Source organism: Emydura macquarii, unplaced genomic scaffold (genome assembly GCF_026122565.2).
Source record: "Emydura macquarii macquarii isolate MOO-44397 ecotype Brisbane River unplaced genomic scaffold, CSIRO-AGI_Emac_v2 contig_18, whole genome shotgun sequence".
NCBI classification, from domain to species: Eukaryota; Metazoa; Chordata; order Testudines; family Chelidae; genus Emydura; species Emydura macquarii.
Window position 1 is genome coordinate 7,252,501 of NW_027130155.1, and position 21,371 is coordinate 7,273,871.

General features: G+C 38.6%; 1 long non-coding RNA gene across 3 annotated transcripts in view; it reads left to right on the plus strand.

The window, feature by feature from the left end:
• Positions 1-21,371, plus strand: part of LOC137147827 (uncharacterized) — a 205,957-nt gene that overhangs the window by 124,838 nt on the left and 59,748 nt on the right. For all 3 annotated transcript variants that reach the window (XR_010918389.1, XR_010918386.1, XR_010918379.1), the window contains exon 2: positions 12,695-12,767. This is a non-coding gene — a long non-coding RNA (uncharacterized lncRNA). The remainder of the gene's footprint in view (positions 1-12,694; positions 12,768-21,371) is intronic.

Here is a 21,371-nt window from a genome sequence, read left to right on the forward strand (position 1 = left end):
GGACAGGTCTACTGTATGGGGCTCTAAAAGAGAGAAACATAATTAGTCTATAAAATATTATGAATGTACTACCCAAAATAACTTTCTGTGCATAATGAAATGTAAAGGTCTGATATCTTGGCATTTTACTAGGAAATAAGCTATTACTAGTTTGAACAGGTACTTCTTCCAGTTGTACCAGGCAATATTAGAACCACTAATATCTTTCCTAGTAGTAACAAGATAAAATAGCATTTACTGTAGCTACAGTGTATGTATATATAAAATGTTGTGTGTGAACAGTATATTATTTTTTAATAAGCAAGAATGCTTTGATTTTGCTCTTTCTGCCATTGGATTCGATGGCAATATACGCATTGAATTCAATGGATCAGGATTGTATACACCTGGAAAGCTTGCAGGATGTAAATTTGTATAGGCTAATTAAAGGGCACTGTGGTGCAAGACTTGGCAAAGAATAAACATTTACATGAACACTGTATTGACATGATGTTTCATACTCTGCACTAGAAAGCAAAAGGAGGCCTGATTCACTCTGCTTGCTATGCTGAACAATTGATTATAAACATCTTAATAATTGAAAATGGGACTTAGTTCTGACATTTGCAAACAACCGTTTTAATTTCATATACATGCTGGTTTTTAAATTCTGATGGATTTGGTTCCAGTGGAAGAAAAGGTCAGCTTGAAAGTCATGTTAAATAAATCTTCTGTGTACTTTTATTTAGTTCCATGTGTTTAAATTTCCTATGCCTAGAATAAAAATGAAAGCAAGATATTATTTTCTGAAGATTAAAACAAAGAATTAATTGGATGAATTTTGTGTTAACACCACTCAAATCTGGGACAAGCTCTGTCAGTTACCTGCCATGGAAACAACCAAAGACTTTTCTAGAGCAGAAACTGCCAATCATGCTGTGTATGGGTAATGTGAACAAATGTAATACAATTTCCACTTATGCTTAGAATGAGGGAGCCAAATTCTGATTGCTGCATTTGTTTGATCATTTATGTTGGACTTAAGCCTTACTTGAATGCTGGTGTCAAGAAGAGAAAATGTTCACCTCATTGCTTAAGCCTCATTTTTGTTTTTTAGGAGAAAGGGGTACCCATTTGGCTCAGTGTTTGTTTCAAATGTGGAAATGCCACCCCTTTCCCATTACTGAAGCAGAGGATGAGATCTATTTACCTGGATTTCAGTAAGGCATTTGTACAGTTCTACATAGAAAATTATTCGTTAAATTGGAGAAGATGAAATTAATATGAGAATTGAAAGGTGGATAAGGGCTAGTTAAAGAGTAGACTACAACGGGTCACATGGAAAGGTGACCAGTGAGGCTGGAGGGAGGTTACTAGTGGAGTTCCTCAGGGATAGGTCTTAGGACCAGTCTTATTTAACATTTTTATTAATGATCTTGGCACAAAAAGTGGGAGTGTGCTAATAAAATTTGGGGATGACACAAAGTTGGGAGGTATTGCCAATATGGAGGAGGACTGGAATATCATATCAGCTGGAAGCGACAGAGGAGAAGAAAGACCTTGGATATATTGGTTGATTACAGAATGACTATGAATTGTCAATGTAATGTGGCCATGAAAAATGCTAATGTGATCCTAGCGTGCATCAGGCAATGTATTTCCAGTAAAGATAGGGAAGTGTTAGTACCATTGTACAAGGCACTGATGAGATCTCATCTGGAATACTGTGTGCAATTCTGGTCTCCCGTGTTTAAGAAAGATGAATTCACACTGGAACAGGTGCAGAGAAGGGCTACTAAGATGATCAAAGGAATGGAAAACTTACTTTATGAGAGGAGATTCAAATAAGGTGACCAGATGTCCCAGTTTTATAGGGATAGTCCCAATACTTGGGGCTTTGTCTTATAGGGGCATGTTACCCCCCACCCTCTATCCTGATTTTTCACAATTGCTATCTGGTCACCCTAGACTCAAAGAGCTTGGCTTGTTTAGCCTTATCAGATGAAGGCTGAGGGGAGATATGATTGTTCTCTATAAATACATCAGAAGGAGAAATACCAGGGAGGGAGAGAAACTACTTAAATTAAGCACCAATGATGACACTTGAAGAAATGGATATAAACTGGCCATCAACAAGCTTAGTCTTGAAATTAGATGAAGGTTTCTAACCATCAGAGGAGTGAAGTTCTGGAACAGCTTTCCAAGGGGAGCAGTGGGGTCAAAAAACCTAACTGGCTTCAAGACTGAACTTGATAAGTTTATGGAGGGGATTGCCTACAATGGCATGTAGCTGATCTGCGACTGCTAGTAGCAAATATCCCCAATGGCTGGTGGTGGGATACTAGACGGAGAGGGTTCTGAGTTACTACCTACAGAGAATTCTTTCCCAGGTGTCTGGCATGGGTGGCATGTGGTGCCTGCCTTTGGGGAGGCTGGGCAGGAGGATCACCGGCCCTCCTTTGTGGCCCCACCTGCTCCCCCAAAGCCCTGCCCATGCTCAGACCCCACATGTGCCACTGGAGGAGTCGGCCCGCCCTGGCAGCCACTTCTCCGTGAAGCAGTCCTGGCCTGGGATGGGCCTAGCGCTGCAGTTACCACCCTCCAGGTCTGCATGGAACATAGCATGGAGGCCCATGGTGGCGTGGAGCCCAGCCAGTGCAGAGGGGGCTGGGGCCCCCACTCCCTCTTGTCCCCCTCCTCCAAGGCTCCCCTACCCACCACTCACACCTCTTCACCCTCTCTCCCAAGAGGCGCGAGAGACAGGCAGGGAATGGGGCTGAGCGGGAGTGGTGCCTGCCTGGACCCCTATGCCGACGGAGCTTTGTGACACCAGGCAGGGATGGTGGGCAGGTTCCCTTTGCTTTCTGGGGGTGCATCCTGTGCCCTTCCTGCGCCTGGACCTCCGCTGCGTTCCCTGTGCAGCTGTGTGGCCATAGCTGCAACACTGTGCCATGCCATCCCGGGCTGAGTCTACCATGCACAGAAGCGGCTTTTGGGGCGGGCTGGGCAACTCCTTCTGTAGCAGCAGGTGGAGGCTGGGGGCCAGAGCGTCAGAGGAGCTTTTGGCAGTGGCTGGTTGCCTTCCTCTGCAGCATGAGGCATGGGTCACTTGCAGGTGTGAACTAGTGTAAATGGTGGATTCTCTGTAACTTGAAGTCTTTCACTCATGATTTGAGGACTTCAGTAACTCAGCCAGAAATTCTGGGTCAATTACAAGAGAGGGTGGGCAAGATCCTGTGGCCTGCAATGTTCAGGAGGCCAGACTAGATGATCATGATGGTCCCTTCTGACCCTAAAGTCTGATTCTGCTCTGGTGACTGCTCAAGGCCTGTACTCCTGGCAGCTGGAGAATAGTATTGTCCTGCTCTCCCCAATAAGTCAAAGGGTAAACTTGTTACTTAATTGGGATGCAGAGCATAGGTCCTAGGCTTCCTTCTTATGCCATGGTTTACTGGAACCTATTCATGAAGTGGTCCTGATAGTGTCTCCAGAGAGCTATAAATCAGTGGTCAGCTAGTATGATTTGATGTGATCTGGTTGACTTGTTGCCCCATCCCAGATGAAGGATGAGCAGATGAAAAGAAGGTCTTTGCTTTTTCCTCCAGTTATACAGAAGGATTCTATATGGGGGTTTGTCTTACTCCCATACTATGGGCCATAATTATTGTTTACTGATGGTAATTTCCTGCCTGTGGTTTTCCATTGGCATTGTCTGATGAGTATTGCTGTACTACGGGTTCTGCCTCTTTAGCCCTTTGCTGATTCTGGTTCACTTATGCGTGGTTCTGTGACATGGCTATTCCTGGGACGAATTCTTTATTGCTGACTCACTCTTCTAGTTTGCTATGCAGTAGAGTGGGTTAATGACAAAAGATCCAAAGAGATCCCTCCTCAGCTGTCCACATGTTTGGAGGTTTTAAGTAAATAGAATGCAATGGATAAAACTATTTTCAATGGAGAGGGGAATGCCTGTATGAGCAGGCAGCAGCACACAAACCGAGACTCTGAAATATGCCTATGGTGGCTGTCTTACTGGTTTTCTGCTGTGCAGAGTGTGCTGTCACATAGGTTATAAGCACTGGAGAAGCTTTCCAGTATCCTGTGAAAAGGCACAGGATTTTCTACAGGCTTATTGCCAGGACAAAGGCATAACTCTCAGCAACGTTTTCCTGCCTCGCTGGTTTCAGGCTTATCAGATGATTGCATATTTGTAAAACTGCTGGTATTTAATTTCCAGCAGCATATCTCTCTCTCCTAGAGGTGGTGCAACATTCAACAAGCATTCTTTGCCATGAAAAAGTTAGATTGGAAATTACTCATTTTAAATAAAATTCCTTTCAGAGTCTTCTGCTGTCAGTGGCCAGATTGCTGACAAAATGACACCTTTTGTGACACTGGAATTATAGAGGCTAAGTGTTAGAGATTATAACAAAATATTTCAATACTGTTTTAACATTTTCTTTTTAATCATGAAATATTGGGTAAAATTCATTCCTGCTGTAAGCATCTTGACCTCCACGGCTCACTTTGGCTTGTTTTCTTGAAAAACTAAAAATTTAAAGCATTTTTTTTTTTTGCATGAGAAGGATGATTAGGAATATATCTCATTTTTTGATAAAAATGAGGCAGTCCATATATGAAAACAATAAAAACAGCTCTTTAAAAATGTTAAATATTTCTTCTGTTTTTTAAACGAGTATTGAGGAGGGATAGAAACTTCCGTATTAGGGCCTGAGCCTCTACTCGTTGGCGTCAATGACAAAGCTACAATTGATTTAATGGGACAGGGTCTGGGCCAATGTGGATAAATATATTGCTGTTGTAATGAAGGATGTCAGTTTTCAACAAGGTGGTTGCAGCTAGCAGCAGGTGGTTTGAAAATGTCTCATTTTAATCAACAATGTGCCCCCCCCAATACACTTCACAGCTTATGGATGGTGAGAAATGCTTCTCATAATGTGAATTTAGAGAACATTGTGCAATGTAAAATGGGTGCAAATTTTACTCATGGAAAAGCTACATCAATTTTCAAGATGGAATTTCCAAAAGGGAAACATTTTAGTCTTGGAACCATGATGTTGTCCTTGCATTTAAACGTAGGTTATGTTATAATACAAACTTACACCCTGATCCTGCAATGACCTCTGTGGGGTTGCAGAAGTCTGCCTGCGTGGAGTTCATTGCTGGTTTTGAGGCTTTGGTCGTGACTTTGCTATCTTTACTCATATTGGCTCTAATTCAGTAAATTATTCCTATTCAGCAATGGATGTGTACTTACTTTACACATGTGCTTAAGTGCTTTGTTGAATCAGGGCCATTGAGCAAAACTGTTAATCCATGTTTGGCCCAAATTATATCTGTGGGACTATATGAGGGGTAAGGTGCTACTTGATGTGTATAAGGGTGGCGTAGCTGGTACCTTAATAAAATATTACTTTTAAATGGATCAGATGAATTAAGATAAATAAATGTTATAAAATGATAGTCTTATATCATTAACAGGTCATTTTAATATATTTGGTGGTTTTGTTCCTAGCTCTTCAAAAATTAGAAATGGCAGGAAATATTTTCAATTGTTTTTGCTTAATACTTTAAAATTCAGAGTCTTCATCAAAACCTATAAGATGCATAGGCAGGGTCCTGCTATTTGTACTCTGCAAAATTCCATGTACTGATCCCTGAGGCCTTGAACCTGCAAACTCCTATGTGTATGCTTAACTTGGGACTCCATTGGGATATCTTATATGCAGAAAGTTAAGCATATTCATAAGGTTTTATCAGATCAGGGTCTTAGTTTGTTAGTATTGATCTGTTTAGTGAAGTTGCATTATCTGTAGCTATATTTTGGATTTATATTTTGCCAGAATTCATTGCATTGCTATATTAACTCCTAGATCAGACTTAAATTGTAATCTCCCAGCAGGGTTAGACATGTTACCTGTAATCTTTCACATGGATACAGTGCATCATTAGTGAAACTCCTGCTTTCAGATCAGTCATATTTTAGGACTTACAATTGATATATCAGTCACAGCACAAAATGCTATCATTCCTGTAGACCAACTGTTTACCAGAGTATAACACAAACTCTCCTCCTGTGTCTCATTTCATCACACTGTTCCACAGAGTGATGTTTCAATGTGAAATGAAGTTTTTTCATGCTGTGCTTCTGAGTAGAAAAAAGACAGAAGAACATGTATGATAAATGGTGAAGGTTCCAAGAGAAACCTTGCAAAACAATACAATTTGGAAGCATTACATTTGCTTAAATAATTTAGTACATAAATGTGGCTGTTAGTTTTATAACTAAATACTATTTATGTGACTGTGAGTGGAAAATCAGTTATATTTCCAGTAAATTACTTAATCTCATGTCTTATTTAGAAATTAGGAAATATAACTAACTGTAAAGTTGCTGTTGTGAAATATTCTTGGAATCTGTGTCATTAGCAAAAAATATAACTGTTCTTTTCAATGGTTCATATATTTAGTTACAGGGGTTTTTTGTTATGGGAAAATTTCATTTTCATTTTTCTAAAGTACAGGTCACTTACTCTTTTTGTATTTTAGATTAAATTACATAATTTAAATAGATGGGTTAATTGAATGAGTAGATCAGTAATAATACTTAGATTAGTTTCAGAGGGGTAGCCGTGTTAGTCTGTTTTTAGCAAAACAGCAAGAGTCCTGTGACACCTTAAAGACCAACAAATTTATTTGGGCATAATGCAGCTGATGAAGTGGGTTTCTGCCCACGAAAGCTTATGCCCAAATAAATTTGTTGGTCTTTAAGGTGCCACAGGACTCTTGCTGTAATACTTAGATTGGGATTCTTTTCTCAATTACAGTGTACGTTGGCTTCTGTGGAGTTACTCTGACTTGCACTGGTGTAAATCAGAGGAGAACCAAGCTATTAGTTTTCATACACATTTTTAAATTTTAATGACCAAAAGAAGGCTAATTTAATCTGGAATTGTGGCTGCTCAGCCCTCCTGAAAATCAGGTGCTAGATAATTATAGTGGTAAAACATCCAGAAGCACCTAAAGCTTGAGGTCACTATTTAAAATTTGGGCCTTAGTCACACTGTACCTCAGTCTCCTCAGTATCTCAGTAACATATAGTGCTGGGTTGGTGTTCTATGATGTTTTCTTGAACCTGTTGAAATTTTTGTGACTTTATATGCTTGCCATGGTTCCACTACTCACCTTTGGCTGTAGTGAGTGGGTTACTATATTTGACCCAATAGACTGATCCATATACAAACAGATCCTGCCTCCCAATAAGTATTCAGAATTTTGGTTAACATGCAAGTAAATATACAGTAGATCTAATCTGCAGTATATCTAATCACTGCGTATTCTCTCTCTCAATAGGCAAAACCCACTCCCCTCATCATATCTAGTAGGTTCCATAGCTGCTGTTTCTTATGCTCAGCAACTTTTTCTTGTGTCTCACATTGCTATTTTATGTAGAGAAATGTTTGTTGAAGGGATATATTGTTGTAATACTCTTGGGTAGCAAGTACATAGTTTTAGAATTCTTAACTGGGCATTTTTACAGCGCTCAATTATCTTCCAAAATAAAAAGTAAAAGATGCTGCAGTAAATGCTAGAGAAACTCACTGCTGTCATGAATTTTCTTAATTAAAAATCTTCTGATGTTTTTCTCATCTCTTCTTTCACTCTCTTTTTAAAGCAATAATTCATGGTAGCTAAATAACAGCTGTGAAACACAATCTTCTGGTGACATCAAAGCTGTGAAATACTGTAAAATTGTAAGTTCTTTGAGGAAAAATATTTTATATATTTTCATGGGAGATGGTCTATACCTTCACAATGGAAATTATTTTTTTCTATACTGTTTTATGGGAAAGTTAAAGATCCAGCAAATAAATAATTGTTGCAATGAAGCGTGTAGCAATGCATCTGTAAAACATTTTTCAGGCATGAAAATTACCAGCTAAAGAATATAAGGGATTTTCATGATAGTTAACTCAAGGTCTTGAAATATATTGGTAACATATGTGTATTAGATGCAAATTAAAAGAAAAGTGGAAGAGAATCTGAAGTTTCCAAACATTTTGTATAAAAATAAAATAAAATAAAATTTTGGTTATGAGGATGCTGTGAATCATCAGAAATCACAGTAGCTTTTGATGACATAAAGGCATAGCAAATTGTCTGGTGCCTTTTCTTATGGGGAGCCTGATGCAGCAGTATGTTGAAGATTCTGAAAATCACAGTGTCACAGTGGTTTGGAATGACATTTAACTTCAACTATTTCTAGTGCAGAGGACTGATTTATTATACACCCACTCTCTCTGACATAAGGTAATAAACATTGATGTATTAATCATGTAATTTAATATTTATGGTATTTGCTAAAGACTTCTATGATTAAAATTGTTGACATTTTAATAACGATGCCTAAGAAGTAAACAAAAGGCTTGCTATTAATGGACTCTGTACAAGAGCACTTGGCCTTTTGTGTGATCTATCATTTATAAAAATCCAAGCTCTTCTATTTCGCCTGCTGCCCTGCCTGAGGAGTATGCACAGCCACTGTAAAACGTGTTAAGCTTTTCAGACTCTTCTTGTATATGGACAGGAAAACTAGGTAAAAACAGCTTGCTCTTTTTAATGTAATAAAATAAATAACACTTCGGAGTCCAGGCAGGTCATAACAGCATCTCTAGTATTGGAATTAATGTATTTTAAGAAATTTACATCTTAGATTAGATTTGTGGTGTTTTCTTCAGGGCCTGCTGATCTATTGGACCCAGAGAAAAACATAATTAGACTTTCAGATATTGCATTGTTTAGTTGATTTTTTTTTTCATTCCAAATTTTTTGCATCTAGATTAGGATTTGAAACTCAGGGATGAGTTCACTAATGCTTATGTGACTACAAATGAATAAAATGTACTTGGCATGCTACTTATATTTATTTATCATTAATGAATTCCTACACGCTCTCCGTGAAAATAAGATAGGATTAACACATGAAAGTGTTTTCATTTCTACCACTCTGTAGGAGAAAATCCAGATCTAGGAGGAAAACGTATTGTTGAAAACATCAATTAAAGCTCAAAGTTTCTGTTGTTTGAATTTATTATATTCTATAAGCAGTCATCCATTGGAACTGCAGATAATTGTGCATGAAGGGTATCCCAAAATTACCAAGATATTTTAAATGATGCAGGATCTTGCAGTCCAAATACTGAGAAACTAATTTTAGTTGGCTGAGTTTCAAGCCAGAGAAGCAATGCTTGTTGGCTGGGGGAAACAACCAATAGAAATGGCAGAGATTCATGAAGTGTGCCTTCTGATTGTTTTTCAGATTTGTAATCTGGGGGTCATGTTGGATCCTCAGCTGCTCCTATATATTCAGATAGGAGCAAAACCCAATAGTATTTTATTCGTCTGCACTAGGCAATAGGTTCTTTCAAAAGCTGTCATCCCCACATTTATATATGCCTTTGTCACCAAGATGCTGGATTATTGCAGTGTGCACTTCATGAGGTTACACTTTAAAACCATTCAGCTCCTGCAGAATGCATCTGTCTGCTTATGTGGTTTGTCAGGCAACAGCCTCTGCTCTGTGATCTGCACTAGGTTTCATTTGGTTTATGGGTGAAGTTTGAAGTATTACCCTATAAAACCCTAAGTAGTTGGGATTTGGCTGCTTTAGAGACCACTTCTCTCCTCCTAAAATATCAGGCAGTTATGATTAGGTGTGGTGCACAAATTGGCAAACCTCTAGTTTAAACAAGAAAGGGCTGGTGACAGGGCATTTTCAATAGAGAGTCCTCAACTCTGTACGTATTTTCCCTCTTGTTCTGGCGCAGTATGGTTTCAGAGGAAATGTAAGTTAATAATATCATACTACAAACCTTGGTTGGGTTGTGATGAAGAACACTGTCCTATATGAAATGCACTCTGCAGCTCTCAGCAACCTGTTGAGCTGATCTGAGTTCCTTATGTACTTACCAGGAGAAAATTGTGAGGCCTGGATTAGATGTGGGGGATAGTGGAGTTATTTCTGACAGAGACAGTGGGGTGTGTAGTTCTCCTTGCTGGGAAGCCATCTCAAGAAGGTTGCTTTGTGTTGAACCATCAGTAGTTTAAAGTTGACTTTCTGGGTCAATCCAAAGTACTGTATTTTGCTAGTGCAGTCTGTTCTCAAGGTGACAAAAAAGCATAGATCACTATGCCCAAGTCTGCATCCAAGAGAAAAGGGCATAGTCCCTTGACCAGTCAAAGATAAAAGAAGGTGTTCCTGTTCACATCCTGACCCCTGAAGGGGCAAAATCCTGATTCCACTCAAGTCAATGAAAGCTTTGCCATTGATTTCAGTGGGGCCAAGATTTCACCAATGGTCAATGAACGTTCCACAATACTTTTAGCAATCTTACAGATGTTAGTCATGGTGTTCTGGTTCAAGTATGGAGTAGTTACATTCACATGGATCCCAATACTCACATTCGCCATTGATTTCAAGTTAAGTGAAAGAATTGAAAGCTAATTATTTGAAGGCAAAATGGCAACATTATATAATAAAGGCAGAAGGCAAATCACTCCTGACCTAAGTTTAGAAAGGATCACCAGACAGTTGTTATCCACAAAATAATGATCTTTACAAAAACATTCACTGTACCTTGCTAATCCTCCACAAAGTTGAACCATCAGTGTTAGTTGAACCAGAGTGTAAGTCTGTACAGCGCCTAGCACAATGGTTCATGGCCCTGGTTCATGATTGGGTCTCCTAGGCACTACACCAGTACAAATAATAAATAATAATGGTAATAATATAAAGTAGAATCTGCAGAGTCTTGAGCAAGTTCACAAAACCCATAAAAAATTACAGAAGAAGCCCCAATAAAAACACTAAGCAGTTAGTTCTAAAATTCTTTAATGATGTCAACACCAGCCTTAGAATACTTATAAAATCCCTAGGTCTGTACAAGATCAAAGAAAGTGGCAAGGGTCTTACTGAGAGCTGATCTCTTTCTGTGATGGTAGGGGTGGAATAAAACTTTGATGTTTTATATGCTTAAAGCCCTAGATTAAAATATTTTAATGAAGGTGAAAATGAATTCTGAAGTAGCCAGCTTCAATAAAAGTTGATATGTACAGAATAGGGCTTGACTTGCTTACCATCAGGTAAATTGGAACTGCAATGTCCAAAGATCTAAAGTGTGGTGAGCAAGCAATTAATCAGGCCACAGGTCTTTGTTGATCCTTTAGGCTCTTATAAGATCACAGTGGTACAGACTAAAAAGAAAACAACCTTTCTAAGGTCCTGAGCTATTATGGGTTTAGAAAATAAATGGAAAATTCATAGCTGTGAACATGGTCATTTTTTGTGAAGATAGATTGAAGCTAACACGAGACAGGCTCTGAGCGAGTTGCAGTCTCCCTTATGCAAAACCTAAGACCAATGGAAATGTTCCTATGTTAAAAAAATGAAAACTCTTTCTAAAAAAAAACAGTGCATCCCAAGCATTGCAGAATGAGAGAATGCATGAGATGTTATATTGTTTATAAACGAATAGTTTCTATTCAGTTTCTCTTGAAACTGAATAGAAACTATTCCAAGTGAAACTGTTTCAAGTGAAACTGAATAGAAACTATTCATTTATAAACAATATAATATTCACTCCTCTATTTTCATTGTCAAAAGTGAGATACTGAAAATACAAAAATTGTGAGAGTAAATACCAGTTTATGCCTGTTAAAGAATCAGATTTCATAATCATGAAAATTTGCCCGTAACATTTTTAATATAGTAATTAATTATTTAATGGCACTTGGTCTGGGTATTCAAGAGCAGCATGGCATTACAGACCTGACTTTGAAAGTGAATAGAATAATAGTTCCACTCACCTAACAGGTCGAGATCAAATGCATTGCATAAGTGGTTGATTCCCATTCAAAGGGTAAGAGTTGCTTCATCTCCAAGCATTCTCTGCTGGCTAATACATGAAGTAACACTGTTGGTATCTGAAGTATCCCATCTGGTCAGCCTCTTGCATGACTGGACATCTGACATCGTAAACTCTTTAGGGCAAGGACTTTATCTTCATTTGTTTATAGCACCTATTACGACTATGGCATTACATACATAATAGTAACAATTTCAATTGTCAAAGTCAGTATTTAGGATGGTCAGGAAAACAGTCCCAGCATGAAAGAGATGGGTCACAATTTTTTTCTCCATCTTGTCACAAATTAAAATGAAATAGAATTGCTAAACAGAACAGCTACAGCACTTAATTTGGGGCATTAATAAGGCTGTTATTAAATGTGAGCTGCCTCTTCTCATTCTGCTTCAGAAGCTCTTTATGCATCTCAGAACAGTTTGATTGGTGAATTAATCAGATGAAAAGAGCTTAGTTCCTGTGCGCAGAAACTGAAAGAATTTTGTGATGGCCCATGAAGCTATGTGATTTGTTACATGGAGCTGGGAGTCTGAAAGAGAATTTTCATAACGAAAAGGCCTTGCAACACAATACTGCATGTGGTCAGCTCTGTGGGGTATCATTTGAAGCAGGATGTGAACAACTGGTATTGAAATGGAGGGATCGTCGAAGAGTAATGAAAAAGGGACCTTGGTTGCCCATAAATATAATATTCAGGATACCTGAGAGGGATTCCTCAATCACTTAAGTTCACTCTGGTCAAGTAATTTATTGTACTGATTTTTTTAACACAGACCACTGAGAAAGGAAGAAAGGCAGATGAAAGCTTAGAAAATCTGCAGTGAATACTTCAGAACTACATGAGAGGTCAGTGCACAAAATTTACACATAACAGTGATTTTCTTATAATGACTTCGCTCTAGGATCCATTGTTTCCTTCCTCTACATCTGTTTCTGTATTAGCTCTCCTGCCAACATAATAAAACCACCTGAACGAGGGGCGGGAGAGGTCTCCCACTGACATAATGCTGTCTACATAGCGCTTATGGTGGCAAAACTTATGTCACTCAGCGGGTTGGTTTTTTTCACAACCCGAGCAACAACAGTTGTGCCAGCATAAGCACCAGTGTAGACAAGCCCTAGTGTCCAGCGGAGTTATGAATTTAAATTCCCAGGCTCACTGTTTGAAAGTGTTGGGCAGGTTCCCTTTGAGGATGAGGACTGAGAGGTCAGATATGGAGTGATCACTCTGAAAAGTGTTCACAAGGAGGTGATGGGGCGTTTTTATTATTTTTATGTGTGAGCTTATCTGACAGTGTAGTACAGTGTTTCTCAACCTGGGGGTTTAGAGGGGACGCAAGTGCAGAGCTGGTATTGGGGGTGGCAAGAAAAGCAATTGCCTGGAGCCACAGGGGCGCCATGAAACTAAGTTACATGCCTCAGCCCCGTGGGGGTGGGACTCAGGCTTCAGGGGTACAGTAGTTTGGAAAGGTTAAGAACCACTGGTGTAGTGATTATCTAGCTTCACCCACACAGTTGTTGTTGGGGCATTTGATGCACTGGAAGAGGGACACCCTGTCTTGAGTTAGCTGTGTGCTTGGATGGCCCCAAGGGGCTGATATGGGTGAAGGTATAGAAAAGCCCTCAGCCATGTTCCCTTTGATCTAGCCACACATGCTTTATTCCAGTCATGTCCCCCTATACCAGCAGCAACAGAGGAATGAATGGTGTGGAAGTTGCTTCATTAGTTCCATGCCATTACACTGAGAAAACCTTCCCATGGTCATTTAATTTACATCTATTGCTAGATTTTTGCCGCAACCCACAAACTGACTCTGCGTGTACAAAATGATATACACACATAATGTGTGTTCATATTTGCAAGGAGGTATGTGTATATTGCCAATCATGGCATCTTTATTCGGACAAAATTTCCATTGACTGCTGTAGGAGTTTGCCCGATATAGTCCATGGCTGTTAGCTAGTCATTTATCAGCTTTGGTTAAAGCTGATCACCAGAATGATACTTTATTTTCTTGTTTAAAAATAATTTCCTTCTTTGCTTTTTCCTTTTGATTACAAAAGACAAACTTATTTTTTGTTGATGTTGCTGTAGCTTGGTAATTACCCTTGAATTTGGCTTGGTATTGAGAGAACTACTTCATCTCTTTTCCAGATGCAGGCTTCCTAGGGATGGGATTCTGCTTATGTTGTATGTGAAAGGCTGTTTTGCATGTTTCCACCTTTTTCTTTTGTATGGCTTACGGGCACTCAAGGGTAAATTTTCAAAGCAGTGATAACTTCTGTATACAAATCTGATGATTTGTTAATGGGATTTGTGCTCAGAGCTCTGGTTCGCTACTTTGAAAATGTGATTCCGGAAAGAAAACATCTCATTTCCAAGAGGTGTTATATAGACTTTTAACAGGATGTAGGCAGACCAGTGAAACACACAAACTTCCATGGAGAAGTGAATTATATATATAGACTCTTTTACTGGGTCTTCTGCAGCTTGAAAATTAGAATACTGTGTGCCTTATTCCAGTTCAGACAGAGAACGCTTTGGCAAAAGACTGCAACAGGGATTAGTACTGGAATAAGAATTTAAGCCTGGGAATGAAAACTGCTCTGAGAAACCAGCAGAAGAGGCCAACAGGTATTCAGAGTTTACATCTGGCAGAGGACGAAGGAACCAGGACAATGGAGAAGCAGAGAGGGAAACCTCCTGGGGGAAATGGAAAGGGACATCAGTGCAAGGAGGACCATGAGAAGGGAGCTAAGTCCAGACTGAATGCCAGGGAATCACTGAAGTTTAAAGGGGGCTGATATTGAATATGTTGCTTCCTTCCCTCAGGATGGTGGATTTTATCTATTTCTTCCACAGAATAAGTCTGGAGGATCCAGCCCATGCACCTTGTGGATCTAGGGTGATCAATTAACAAGTGTGAAAAATCAGGACAGGGGACGGGGGAGTAATAGGTACCTATACAAGAAAAAGCCTCAAATATTGGGACTGTGCCTATAAATTGGGACATCTGGTCACCCTATACAGATCCCTCAGCCTTTGCATGTATTCTGAGCCTTCTGTGGCTCTCCCTTACTCCCTGGAAGCATGTCCCTTAGAGCCCTGCTGTTAGGGATTTCCTAAGCAGCACATGTACAGGAGTCCCCTTTAAAGCAGTTATTCATCACAGAGGGGGACAACATTGCTATGGTGTCTGTGTTGGGAGCCAGAGGAAAAATGGGTGCCACCTTGGCTAGACCCACCCCCATATCCAAATCTACCCAACTTGTCTTGTGCAGATACCTGGATCCCCAGAGAGAGCTCTCTGGGTCTGAAGGAATGGATAATGATGTTGTGGAGGTGTCTGACTCTCCACTTTTCACATGAGGAGCAGAGGGTCCCTACATGGATCCTACAGCTTGATCTAACCCTAAGGTATTCTAGATAGTAGGTCTGCTATCCTAGGGGAGTATAGGACCCTCTCAGTAATTCACACACAAAAATTATGAGCCTGATTTTCTGCTTGGTTAGCTCAGGTTTCAGCCAGCATATTTCTATTGTAGCCAATGGAAATACACTGACATAAAACTACTGTGACCAAATGGAGGCCCTAGGCCTCTGATAATCCTTGTTAAGATTACAGGTGATGTGAGCATGATGTGAGAATAACGTGAGCAGAAATGTCACAGTGATGCAGTTAACACTAAGTGAGAGAATTGTGGGGTGGGCCTTCAGTGGTTAAAACTGATGTAGCTCCATTGAGTTGATTCACACCATCTGAGGCTCTGGCCCTTTAAGACTGTAAAAAGTGTTTATGCCACTGCCTTCCAGAATGCGACAGTCACGGAGGATTAAGGGAGCCACATTTTTTAACTGGTTTAAAAATGCAGTCTCCCTCTGATCAACTTTAAAAACAAAAACACAACTCTGTGTCCATCCCAAGCATATTGACTAGTCTCAAACTATGATGGAATAAGAAGAAATATGTTGCCTCTTCAACCTTCAGGTTTCCATCAAATGGCTTGTTCATTATGAGAAGCTTTCTCAGTCTTATGCCACTTGAAAATTATTCCAGTTCAGACAGAGAACTCAAATAGTCAATGACTTCTAGAGAGTGTAAGAAATCTACTGAAAGTATTGACAAATGTAGAAACATTTCTAATAAACATTTTATGTCCATGGCAGAAGCTGAAGGCTGATTGAGTTGAGTGTTGAGCTGAAGATTTCACACATCTCTATTCCCTGCTTAAAATCTGTAATTGAGTCAGACTTGGTCCTTTTATCACAAAACCCCCAATTTCTAAGAAACAAATGGCTTATTTGCTATTAGTGTATATCTTGGATACTTTCCAAGTTCATGAAGATGGTATTTATCCATATCCAAGTGAGCGTGGGCAGAGGGTAGAAAAAGTTGAATAATGTAGAACTGTCAGATGTGTATCTTACACATCCACTTCTTTCTAAAATTTTATGCAATCTTGGAAAAATTAGGTGCATAATTTAAAATAGGCCGCAGAGAGCTTTAATTTGCATAACCAGCACTTCCCCTCTGCAGATCACATTAAGTTGTGCTGATCTTGCCCGCATTGCAGGGTCATATTTTAACACAGATTAACTGATCTGTAACATTTTGTTTCCACCGATTAGGTATAAACAGACTTTCCTTCAGTATCAGGTATCTAAAACCTCCTCTTTCCACTCCTATTTCCAACAAATGCTAAAAAATACAAGGAAAATCTCAATTTTTTCATGCTTGAATTCTACTCTGGTTCCCTTAAATTTATGGAATGTTACTAGATATTGTTCGTGTTCCTTTAATGGAATTCATATGGATTGCAATTTCATGAGAAGTTAGTCATTTCTCACTGTTTTCCAAAATAAGTTTGTTGGTAGTGGGCATGGTGAGGAACTGCGAGGGGTTGACATATCTTCATCCCATCTCCTGTGCATACAGAATGCATCAGCAGCAGATGGTGTGGAGGAGAAAGCTTTTAAAATATCACAGAGATAGAAGTGGATGAAAATGGTAAAGACTTTTTTTGCAGGGGAGCGGGCAATCAAATTTTTAAAATCATTTATTTTCTGCAGGTTTCAAAATAATGATTTTTGATTTATTTAAAATTGGTAGTGAAAATGTTTATGAAATATATTGGTTTAAAATTCTTTAGGATTTTTACTTCTGTTTTTCTGCCTTTTCTCTTCCTTTTTAAAATTTCTTTCCCCTTTTCCCATTTTGCTACTGAAAAACCAACAAGTAAAGTAAAAATGAGCAGGGGAAAGAGAAAACCGAAACCAACATCTCAACATAGATCATTTCCAGTTTTGTTGATGAAAGTGATAACTCTGGAAAAAAAACCTTTACAATTTTCATATTTGACAAAAGACAATTTTTTGCCCTAAAAAAATCATTCAAAAACATTGACCAGCTCTAATAAAAAGATCATAGGTGAAAATCTGACTTCACTGAAATTAATGGGAGTTTTGCCTTTGGTTTTAAAGGGTCCAGGATTCGGCATATATAAATTGTGTTTTGACCATCCTGCTACTCATTTACCATGAACTTAAGCCCTTGCTGTGTACTTCCCTTTGGTGATGACTGTTCCATGTGAACTGTATATTATGCGTTGACATTTGTGCTTATCCTGTGTGGTCCAAGAAGGAAATCCTTTGTATATTTAATTTGTTTTATTGATCTCATAAATCCTGCTATGACAAAACTGCTGTTGCTGGCATCTATAACAATTTATAGAGAATTTGTGAAATGCTTTAATATAGTATTATCAAGAATATTAGTATAAATAAACCCAAGAAAGAAACATGGAAGGACAGAGTTATGGTAATTTTACTGAAATGCTCACAAACAGTTAAACTAATTTTGGATAAATGCAAAAAATAATCCAATAATATTTTTTATTTCTATAGCACCTTTCATCTGAGCATCTTAAAACATTTGAAAACATTTTAAAAGCTATGAGTCAACATTTCCCAAAAATATCATGCTGGCAAGTTTGCATGCCAAAATAAAAGGTGCCAACAAAATGCTTGTGATGTGAATATATATTCCTTGAGTAAATTTGGCTGACTTCATTTGTCTGAAATGACCTTTAGATATGGACCTGGTACAATACCTTATAATTTTGTCCAAATTTTAGAACTTCACTTTTAAAGAGAGCATGTTCTATATATTCAGATAATAAGCACAGATTGTGCTGTGTGTTTTACAATTTATAATAGCACTCCAAAAATATACATGTTGTGTAATTCATACTGGCTGTCTGTGGAATTGGTAACACATAATATACCTATGAAAAGCACTACAATCATATACTAGCCATATTCATTAAAAACAGCACATCAGTTGTGCCCCTCCTGACATGACTTTGTTAGATCAAATAGATGGGATTATAAAGACACCTTAAATTAATATGGCATTGTAGTTAAAGAGTCAAATACTGAATGATAGCATGTAGGCTGAGTAAATAGATTATGCAGAGGGGAGCTCCATGGGATGAGTGGATGAAAAGACATTCCCCCCCCGAGATTAAGGAGTGGTAACAAAGCCACTTTTCAGGGTACTAGTAGAGCTTCAGGACAGGTATAGATACCTGCAGCTGCTGTGTGCTTCCTCCACAAGGACTTGGGTAGGTTCATTTGCCTGCTCACAACCCCTGACCACCCTCTAGCCATAACCCTCCTGTGTATTAGGGTGCAGGGAGCTTCCACATATGGGGGTGGGGACTGCTTCCCATACTCTTCCTTGCAGAGTGAAACCACCTCAGTTCTGTTATGTGTTAGGCCTTCTGCTCCTGCCTGTGTGTCAGGATTTGTCCAAAGTGTAAAAAAAATTACTGTAAAATTGGCATTTCTGGTTCCATGCTTATTGTTTCTCAGTGATTCAATATCAATCAATTTTGCTCAGTTGACAGGTAAAAGCATATAGCTTTTCTAAGTGCCAGCCTTGCAAACTCAACCTAGTATCTGAAAATCTAAGTCTTTTATTTTGGACTGTTGCCTCACTACCAGCAATGGAGATTCTGCAACTGGAATTTTGTTAATAGTTGCTGATGTGTGAGCCAGAACAAAATGCAGCTCATTCTCCCACGTCTGTTTTGCCTCTGAAGTGCCAACAAATAAGGAGCATAAAGATATATTTGTCAGAAAAGCAGCAGCTATGAATGTAAATATGCACAGAAACTTACCTATTGAATAAGAAAATGCCATTTTTCTACAGTCCTTTTTGTGATCAGAACTACACTTTAAGACTGAGTTTATATAGCATTTAATATTTTGATAATTTGCAATCATAAGGGGGTGAAACATTGTATACCAACTGGTATCCTCATGTGATCGTTTTCAAAAACAGCTGCTGAATCTTTGAGATCATTAAGTTTAATAGCTTGAAAAAATGATAACTCAAATATAGTCACTAATGCTGTTCTTTGTCAGGTTTCAGATCTAAATTTACAAAATCAAAATGAACAAACAAAAAACTCCTACAATTTACTTGGCAATTAAGATTATTTTTCTTAAGCGTTGTGTGGAGTTAGAATCTCAGGACTCCCTTTGACATCAGTGGAACATGCATGACTACATCCCTTCGGGCTGCTTTGGAAATGTATCCTGTAGTCTCCTAACTGGCTTTTATTCACAAACATCATGTCAGGATGCTGATTGCCATGTCTTACACGTTGTACATGCTCTAGCTAGAATACACCAACTTCATCATATGCAAGGAGCAATTTGGTTTCCTACCATGCTGTAAACTACAAGGTGGCCTTGGACCATCAGTACTGATTCCAACTGCTGACCTTGTTGAAGCTGAAGCCCAGTAGAAGAAAGCAGCCCTGAAATGATTGATCAGTGGTTCCTAATGGCATTTTTTTTGTCAATATCCAGCTGATTTTCCTGTTGCCCTTTCTTACATATTTATTCTATTCACAGTCTGGCAAAAATTTACAAAAAAGTATCCAAGTAATGGTTTCACAGCAGGTGCAAGATCAAACAGGTCTTGTTCTTTGCCCCCTTGGGAGGCCTATATGGATCACAGGAATCCTGATACTGCCCTTCAGATGACCTGCAGTAAAACTGCAGAAGATACGCTCAGTTTCTTCCCATGAATAAACAAAGTGTATATGAAATATTTGTGTAAGTATGAATAGGAGGGTTTATTTTTGTATATGTACTGCTTGCCTGTGTAGTTGATTGAAAATGGCATGAAGTAAATTTTGCCTAATAGATACTTACACAAGAGTTTTATTTAACTGTCCAACTGTTTAAATGTCAATATTTTCACCTTGATCCTATTCTGAACGTACTGGTTTCAACTGGATAGGGAAGAAAACATATATTACAAGAAAGTGAGCAAGCTTTTCAAGGAAAAAATATACAATGCTAATCAAATGCAGATTGAAAAAGTCTCAGTGAGCTGCAAGGACCAGACCAAAATGTGCCCTCATCCATTGCTCTTAGCTTCAATCTGCAAATTGGAAACTGAAATAGAATCATAAGAATATATCCTTGTGTTGTTTATCCAATGCCAAATTATTTTTCCTCAGACTTGAGAATTATTATAGTTGGATTCCAATAATTTGATTGCACAAAAAATGAGAATGAGGTGTCCATTTCCAATTCTCATTAAAGTTTATTGTCATATATGTCATAAGAATCACAAAGGTGGAATAGGAAAAAGAATGGCCAAATAATCAAAATGCAGCAGATTGAAAAAAATCAAACCAGAGCATATTACTAAAACTCACAGCATAGGAGAAATTAGCATTCTGAAAGCAGCATCTCATTCTCGTGACAAATATTGTAACAAGATCAGAAGAAGGCGTAGTAATCCAGTTCCATGATAAAAATTTGTAAGAAGAATTAGAAATAATACCGGAGTGAGTCATCATTATTAAAATGGTAAAGACTCAATCATGTCTGTACATTCGCAACATGTATTTTGGATTTTTGCCCAGTTTCAAAATAAAAGTGATGCTAGGCATCTCATTCAAAGTCACATACTAGACAGCTTTCCTGAAAAGTCTGTAGTCTTCCTTCTAGAATTTGATTTGAGTTTCTGGAGCCTGCAGGATATACAAACGAAAGCCAGGTGCAGGTCCAAAAGAGCTCAATAAAAGAAATAAAACTGGAGCAAAATTGACAAGACAATCAATTTGTAATGGATTGAATGGTTTTGATTATTTTGAATATTGACCTGAAATTTTGCAGCCTAGTTCAATGTCTTTGCACCTTTCCTTCTACACAAAATCAAATTCTGTGTGATTCAATGCCCCACTATAGCACGGAGAAGGACGGAGAGCAAGGCTGGTTTTTAGGTTAAGGCTCAGGATTGGGATTCAGGAGAGCTGACTCGAGGAGGACCTTTTGGCCCAAGTTGTTCTTATTTGGTTTGAGTGCAGATTGACATGTTGTGCATCTTCCATATTATGATTTAGCAGAAGTTTACCACAAAAAAA